The sequence below is a fragment of the Myotis lucifugus genome, unplaced genomic scaffold, assembly GCF_000147115.1.
Source record: "Myotis lucifugus unplaced genomic scaffold, Myoluc2.0 scaffold_84, whole genome shotgun sequence".
Lineage (NCBI taxonomy): Eukaryota > Metazoa > Chordata > Mammalia > Chiroptera > Vespertilionidae > Myotis > Myotis lucifugus.
In genome coordinates this window covers 2,186,301-2,194,814 of record NW_005871132.1, presented here as the reverse complement: position 1 = coordinate 2,194,814, position 8,514 = coordinate 2,186,301, and the positions used below count along the sequence as shown (strand labels likewise).

Here is an 8,514-nt window from a genome sequence, read left to right as displayed (position 1 = left end):
CTAGGCTTCCGGTGGTTGGCTGATGGCTGTGGTGCTAGGCTCACGGCCGTGGTCGCATAGTGAGCACCCTGGACCTGGCCTCAGAACACTGGATCCAGACCCCAGCCTGGCCTGTCCTTCCTGTGTGACCCTGGGCAATGCCCTCAGGGTCTACTTCTGCATTTATCAAATGGGTGAAACACAGGTACTTGAGGGGATTGTGACCACTAGGATGAAAGATGCAGAAGGGGTTGGCAACACTAAAATTATTTACAAACATAAGAAATTATGAATAATAACCAGGGGATATTTAAGAAGGGCAGGGTATTAGGTTATGGGTTTGCTTTATGCACCAGTGACCCCTGGGGCCTAGGAGGGAGGTTCTGCATAAATGGCCCCCCACCAAGGGCTCCGAGGTTGAGGTGATGCAGGGCCTTCCTCCTTCCCTCTCCCCCTGCCCTGCGCTGCTCTGCTGGAGGGGCCTGGAGGCCTTCCCCAGGTGCCCCTCTTTTTATTTTCCATGGGAGGGTTCACAGGGTTCATGGGCGGAAAAGTCTCTTTGGGAGAGAAAAAAAAGCTTCCCAGTTGTGCGTGGGTTGTGGCCAGAGTCAGGTACCAGGCAGCACGTCCTGTCCATATGGGAGAGGCCCTCTGTGCATTCCATCCGCATTCCTGAGCGGGTAACACCCGCCTCTGGGCCTCATCCCTCTGGCTGTGGCCAGCTGATCAGAGATGAGGTTTGAGGTTCTGCCTCCTCTGGACCGGGGCTTTCTCCCTGACGCAGACACTCCTCAGGGAGGACCCTGTTCTGCTGCCCTTGTCCCTTCCTTTCTCCTGGTATCAACCTAGGAAGGGCTTGTCCTGCGTTTCACTGCAAGAGTCTCCAAAGCAGGAGAAGGCACCGGGACCCTGTTTTATTTGCCTTTCTAGGTCCAAGGTGGCACAGTGCTTGCAACATAGTAGGCACTCAATAAATTATTTTGCTAAATTAAAGGCCAGATAAAGTACATTTTTAAAAATGTGTATTTGAATGGGTGAATGAATATATGTGTGCAAACTTTGCCTAGAACTTTACTGTCGAGCTGGCTAGAGTATGGTGAGGTGGGAAGGACATGGGCTTTGGGCAGACCAGAGTTTGAATCTCAACTCCACCCCTTAACCGTTTTGTGACCTCAGGTAGTTACTCAATTTGTTGAACTTTATTTCTAAATGGACATTGTAATACTTAACTAGAAGGGTTACCATGAAAATTAAATGAGACTATATGTGAAATTCTAACACAATATTACCCGTGCAATATTAACTTTCTTTACTTTTGCCTCAGTTACTTGAAGCAGACAGACCAGAGCTAATAGACTATTGCATGGTGAAGGCACCGAAAACTAGTGGTTTAATTTTGTTTTAAGACAGAGCCATATTTTCAAAAGGAATATGATTTCAATACGTAACTCTAATATATACAAATAGGTAAAAATCTGGCTGAAACGAGCATGGGGAGTCTGGGCCTCACAGAGCTTCCCCTAATCAGCCCTAAACTTCCTAACCACGTGGCTAGCCCCAGAGTGCCTGGAAACCACTATTCTAGAATCAACAGAGAGGAAACATGGAGGGAGGTTACTGAGCTCAGAGGGAAGTTACCCAAGAATTTAGAAGACACTCAAGAGTGAAGCTGGAAAACCCTGGTTGAAATGTGTAAATTGATATTACATAGTCTCTGCGTCAAAGACCCCCGTCGAGGGGAAAGGTCCTAGGAAAGGATCCTGGAGAAGTGGGGCAAGTGAATTTACTCCCATAGCAGAGAGGCTGGAAAGGCCTCCAGGAAGGGCTGCAGCCCTGATACCCTCAGAGGAAAGGCAACGTGATTTCTATGAAAGAAAACAATCAGGTCCGGCTAACCTCTTAGAGTTCTTTGACAGCTATTATATTTTTGTGCCTAGGCCAGAATAATGAATTTATATAGGTAAAAAAAAAAAGAGAGAGAGAGAGAGAGAAAAACTCTGATAAAGTTTCACACCAGTGGCTATTAAAAAAATTCTGCATTTGTTGACCTTCTCAGAGGAGAGAGGACAGAGGGATGGACAAATGGGGTACATATAGAACATAAACTGGTGTCCTCTGGGCCTGTAGTCATAGTGCCTTAAGAGGTTAATGATTTCTTAAGTTTTGTCTCTGCCTGCCTGACAAGGAAGTATCGAAATGAACACTATGTCAGGGTCAATTTTATTTGTCAACTTAACTAGTTGTTTGGTCACATACCAGTCTAGGTATCTGTGTGAAGATATTTTTTAAGATAGGGTTAACATTTAAGTCAGACTTTGAGTAAAGCAGATTATCCTCCATTACATGGTGAGCCTCAGCCCATCAGTCAAAGGGCTTAAGAGCAGAGACTGAGGTTTCCTGTAGAAGAGGCAATTCTTCCTCAAGATGGCAGCATAGAATCCCTGTGTGAGTTTCCAGTCTGCAGATTTCAGACTCAAGGCGGCAACATTAACTTCTTACCTGACTTTTCAGTCTGCTGGGATGCAGATTTCTGACTTGCCAGCCCCATAATCACATGAGCCAATTCCTTAAAATAAATCTCTCTCTCTGTCTCTGTCTGTCTTTCTCAGTTCTTCATAGAAACAGAATAGGATACATACATATCCTATTTGTTCTGTTTCTGTGAAGAACCCTGAATAATACAGCCCCCAGTTTGGGCTGACTTCTATTTTTGATAGAAGCAAACATGATCATCCTCTGATGTTTCCTGAGACAGTTTTACCCTTTCCTTCCAATTCCTACTGACAGCTCCTAACTCTGGCTCCGATGAATTCAACAGTTTTTGTTTCCATTCCACACAGTGCGTCCAGGGTGAACTTCTGAAGCAGAGGTTCTCAAATGACCCTACAGAGCACAGATGTTGCACCTACTGGGCCAACATGTTTTGAGCCAAAACCAAATAATTGCAGTCATTTCATAATTTGGAGAAAAATTAATGATCAAAATTTGTCATTTTAAGCATTTTTCTCTCACAAACTTTTCTTAAATCTGGGTGCTTGTTAGCACCTGTCTAGCTAGCATCTAGTTTATAAGTATGAATTTAGGCCAAAATGATCTACTTAATTATTTTTAACTTAATTTATCAACACTTTGTGGTGTTCAAAAAAATCGAACCTGCCCTCTAAGTGCCAGAGAATCAGTCTTGAGAGCCACTGTCCTATAACACAGCTCTGATTTCATATCACTCCCTGCTTAAACACCCAGAAAGGCTCCCCAGCCCCTTCATTTAAAGGAGAGCCCTGGAGAGCTCCCATTGTACCCACAGCTCTGCCACAGGACCCCTCTTACTTCCTGTCGCCAGATGGCTCCTCTTACCAACCCATTCTCTCCTGCGGACCAATCTCTTCAAATCCAGATTTCTCCTGAATTAGAAAACGTCTTGACTTTTCAATTCTTGGAGATATAACAATGCCTTCCCTTTGCCTGCATCTACTTTATTTGTCCAGACCCAACCATTTCATTCTCCTGGGAGAGAGGTTGGCCAACCTAAGCGATAAAGCTCATGCTCCTTGGCTTGTATTCAAGACAGTACCAGTCAGACTTCAAAGGGCCTGCTGCTTGTCTTCTGCTGCCCTGAGCGCCCTGATCCTGAGTCCAGGTTGTGTTTAGGTTGTCTCTCCCTTTGGGATGATCCCTTCTCTCATTTCTGCCTATGGAACTCTTTGCCATTGTCTGAAGCTCAGTTGAAAAACCTCTTCTTTCCCCAAGTACCCTTGCCCTAAGTTATCCTTTCTTCCCCACCTTCCTCTCTTTGCAGCCTCTAACAGCTCTCCACACATGCCCTGTTTGGCGGATATGTGAGTATGGCTTTTCTCCTCTGCTAGTCTCCGACACGGCAATCTAACCTGATACTTTGCTAACTCTTTTCTTTATCAAAGTTTGTTTAATCAGTTATTTGGAACCCACAAAGGAATAAATTACTGTACACAAAAAAGTCAATTTGACAAATAATTGCACTAAAGAAACAAAATTATAACCTTTCAAATTAATTGATGAGTGACTCACCTGGAAGCCAATGACTAACTCTTGGTAGTTTTTGTCTTATTCAGAAGGCACGTGATTAGGAAGAAATTAAAGTGTCATTTGTCCTCGGGCATTGACTGGCCACATGCCCATTCATATCATGAAAGAATATTGGCTCTCACTGCAAATTTAGAGGCTTGGTAGTCAGCCTCCTGATTGTGCAGACGAGGAAACTAAGGTACCGAGAGGGGCGGTGACTTGCTCAAGAGCATAGAAGCGTCATTGCAGAGTCTCTAAAGCCAGGCTTATCCTGGATTTGTTGCTAATCATTCCCCTTTTAAAAGTATGGACAGGTAACTTATTTTTATGTTTCTTTAAAATGAAGAGTAACTCCCAGTGCCCTCGCCTTGAGCTTGCCCTTTTCCCTTACAAACAAGTTAAGCCACAAGGGGAGTCACATTACAAAGCTGGAGAGAGCCTTCCACCCTTGCCCTCCTTTCAAAGAATCCTCACTCTTCACCCTAATTTCTGAAATCCCACAACTACAGAATCACTCCTTTCCTGCTCCTGATTAGAATGCAAACAGGACGCATAACAGGGGCACACTGGGTCTCACAAGTCATCAATGTCAGTGCCTTATTGTGAATGCTGTTATCAGATCCCTTCCTCATGTTTCCAAAGGGAGAGAGAAGATGCCATGAGACGGAAGAGACCCAAGGAGAGGGTAGGACCTAAAAAGACACACCTCGTAACTCATGAATTGGAGCTTGGGGCTATCTCTGTGGAAAGACACTGACTCCTGGTAATATGATGTGTCTTCCTTCCCTTTAGCCCCCAGTACATATGAGTTATTTCACACATGGGCTTTTCCGAAACTTGCCTGTTATTTTAAAGCAGCACCTCCCACATATGTATTTGATTTTCTTTCTTTCTTTCTTTCTTTTTTTTTTTAACCTGGCAGGGCTAGAAAGGATGCAGATGGGGTGGTGTGAATTTTTATCTTTTTAATTATTTTTTAAAAATATATTTTTTATTAATTTCAGAGAGGAAGGGAGAAGGAGGAGGAGAGGAAAAAAGAGAGAGAGAGAGAGAGAGAGAGAGAGAGAGATCGATCAGTAATGAGAGAGAATCACTGATTGGCTGCCCTCTGCACTCCCCGAACTGGGGACTGAGCCGGCAACCCGAGCATGTGCCCCATCCAGGAATCGAACCGTGACCTCCTGGTTCATGGGTCAACACTCAACTCCTGAGCCACACCGGCCCAGGAAGGGATGGGGTGAATTTTTAAAGGTGGGACTGGTAGAGGACAGAGGGCATAGTAGCAGCTGTCCACTTCAGAAATGTCATTGCCCCCTAGTGAACGTATGCAGCTCACCTCAAAATGTTTTCCACAGAAGGAGCAGTTCCTGAAGCCAACCCTGTAGGAAACTGCCCGGTGGCCTGGCACCGAAATGCTCTATTTGAATTACTCAACATCCGGGGAGTTCTTTTGCTCTGAAGAGTAGAGTTTTTTTTCCATGGGCTGCAGTTTATTTCTTTTTTTTTCCCTTGTGACTTCATTCAGTTGTTATGTTATTCATATCTGTAGCGTTGATGTTTCCAGACACATCGAACGGGTCTAAAAACCATTGATTACTCACTACACAAATCAATTTTCAAAGAATGAGTGAGACTCGCCCACCAAGAGTGAGATCATTTTTTTCAAACTCATTACCTCTTGTCCTCACCTAAGTTTATTGGACCAAATAATACCGACCACACCTCAAACTCTATTTCATGCGAGAGAAATTTGGATTAACAAAAGAAAACAAAAGGAGAGGTAGGAAAGGAAGAAGCGAGAAACATAATGCGCTGTTGCCTTAGCCCGGAGTCTGAAACCTGGAATGAGAGGAGACAGTGGTATGACTTAGAGGTGAGAATAAAAACGGGTGTGGAGGTTTTCTCTCAATTGTTGGTCTACTCCCATTTAGGGTGGGATGAGTCCCTGGGAATGATGAAAAGAGGAGCTTGTTCCAGGGCCAGGACATCCACAGGTCACAGCACCCTTCCTTTTTCTTCTTTAAAACTCTAAACCTGCTCTGACCAAAATGGTACCTAGCAGCAACAAGTAGCTATTAAAATTCAAAGGATTTCAAGAAATAAGAATTCAGTTCTTTAGTTGTGCTAGCCATCTCTCAAGTGCTCAGTGGTGGTGGGACAAAAGTGGGTTCATAGTTGTGAGTACACACAACACAAGAGTTTATTCTTGTATTAGTATTTATTCATTATTGTATTATTTTCCATACAAACAACTGTGAGCCCACTTTTGCCCCACCCTGTATATTTAGGACCTGTAGATTCTCGTGGATCAGCCAATTATTGAAGAATAAAAATGACATTGCATAGATAAAGCAAATTTGTTGACTTCTTTACGGACACATTCATTAAACAGAATTGTTTGCAGAGAAGAAACCCCAGTAAATTATTTCATAAACCTTGTCCCGAGTTGGCAGAATCAAATGATTTCTGACAAGGAGACCAGAAAACTTGGTCTCTGCTAGGCTAAGGACTGATTATTCAGAACATGAGCAGTTTCCTGGCATTTTCTTTTACTCTTCTGACTCCCTGAGGAAACTGGGGGTCCACCAAGGTGTCTGTCTGAGCTTTAATCAGGACATGCCGGTTCTCCCAGGGTTCTTGGATTTTCCTTGGTCTTTCTGTGAGGAAATCTGAGGTTGAAATCAGGGTGGAGGGAGAACAGCCCCAGAAGAAGTTTAATCTTAGTTCTGAGCACTGGGCAATACCAAAGGGTTCCAGAAAGCAATTTGTATAGTTGAAAGTAAAGGGAACAGAACAGTCACAATGCTCTAAATTACAAAAAAAAGGGGGAGGGGGGGAGACAGGAAATTAACTCCTCTCCTCCCCTTCCAGACTGCTGGCTGGCCTCCTGAGAGAGCAGCCGGGACACTGAGAGCCCAGCCGCCTTCCCTGCAGAGTGAAGTTATTTTACTCACGGCGCCCTCGGTGCCCTCGCTGCCTCTTCCTCCCGGTGCTGTGCAGGCCCAGGCTGCAAGCCCAGCTGGCCGGAGGCGCTTTAAAACCCCACAGCAATTCTTTGAACCTTCAGGACCAGGGAAGGATGGTCTGTGATTGGGAGGAGGCATCTCACATGGGCTGAGCCTGATGCGGCCTGAGCCTGCCTCCAGGTGGGAAGTAACAGGAAGTCTCCTGTCAGTAGACGTCTGCTGCTTTGGAATGTGTGACTCTGACCAAGGACAGCTCAGGGCTCAGCACCTCACTCCTCTGGACCCTCCCCGGGTCCGGGCTTCCCTCAAGCGCACTCTCAGGGCTTTTGTTTTTATGTTGGTTTGATTTGTTTTCATTAGTGTGATTTGATCCTTTATTCTGCTTTTGGTGCATTAAAAGGCCTATCTGTTGTTCTGACTGCTCACAGTCATGTGGGTTCACGTGTAGCTGTCTAGGGTCACATCTAGTTTGACTTTTGTAACTCGCATATGCTATGTTTATGGGGATAGTCATTGCCCAGGTAATGCTCACACCGAGTCCAAAGACTGAGGGGCAAGAGATCCGGGAACCAAAAGATTGGGAGAAATTTAGGCACAGAGCGAGTGCTCAAGTAATTATCCGATAACGTCCAATTCCTCCCACCTGTCCCCTCCCACCTTCCTCTGGACCCACTGTGCATATACACAACACCAACAATATTTGAACAAAAGAAACCACCTTTTTAAAAAATGTATCTTTATTGATTTCAGAGAGGGAAGGAGAGGAAGAGAGAGATAGAAACAGCAATGATGAGAGAGAATCATTGATTGGCTGCCTCCTACACGTCCCACACTGGGAATCCAGCCCACAACCCAAGCATATGCCCTGACTGGGAATCGAACTATGACCTCCTGGTTCACAGGTGGACGCTCAACCACTGAGCCACGCTGGCCTGGAGAAACCACATTTCTTTTAATGGCTGCATAACATATCATGGTACACATGCACCATAGTTTATTTTGCCTGGCTCAGCAATGGGTAATGGCAGTAATGCTAGAATTTACAGGGTGCTTTAATCAATAGATTTGGGATTTCTCGTGGGTCAGGACCATCTCTGTAACAGGTTGGATATTTCAGGAAGCCAACTCTGAGACAGAGTTTAGTGTGCAGTGTATGTATGTGGGATTGAACCCCCATGGAAAGGAGAGGGGAGAACTGGCATTGGGCAGAGAGGGAAGGCCAGCTGCCATGCAGGAGGGACAGGCTCAGGTGCACCCCTCCCCCAGCCCCAGGAAACAGCTGCAGTTGCTCTGCATCGGGCCTCTCTGTGGTCAGTCCTCATTTAGGGGTCGCCCTGGGAAGGGGGTCTCTGTGGCTGAGGCAATCCCTGGAGGGCGCCGACAGTGGAGGCTGGGGTGCTGGTGTTTCCAGCAGCTGGGCAGCACGTTCCCGTTGAGGGGGCTGCACAGGGCCCTGGGCTCTGTGTCCATCACATGCCTTGTTCCCCCTCAGCTCTCCAGGACCTGGTCAAACACAGCATGAGGATGC

At 45.6% G+C, this 8,514-nt stretch overlaps 1 protein-coding gene across 1 annotated transcript in view; it reads right to left on the bottom strand.

The window, feature by feature from the left end:
• The window catches only part of UPK1B (uroplakin 1B), a 26,483-nt gene extending 19,485 nt beyond the window's left edge, over positions 1-6,998 (bottom strand). Inside the window, exon 1 of the mRNA XM_006090903.3 lies at positions 6,975-6,998. The gene's annotated coding sequence lies outside the window, so the exon portion shown is untranslated. The remainder of the gene's footprint in view (positions 1-6,974) is intronic.
• Between the last annotated feature and the right edge of the window lie 1,516 nt (positions 6,999-8,514).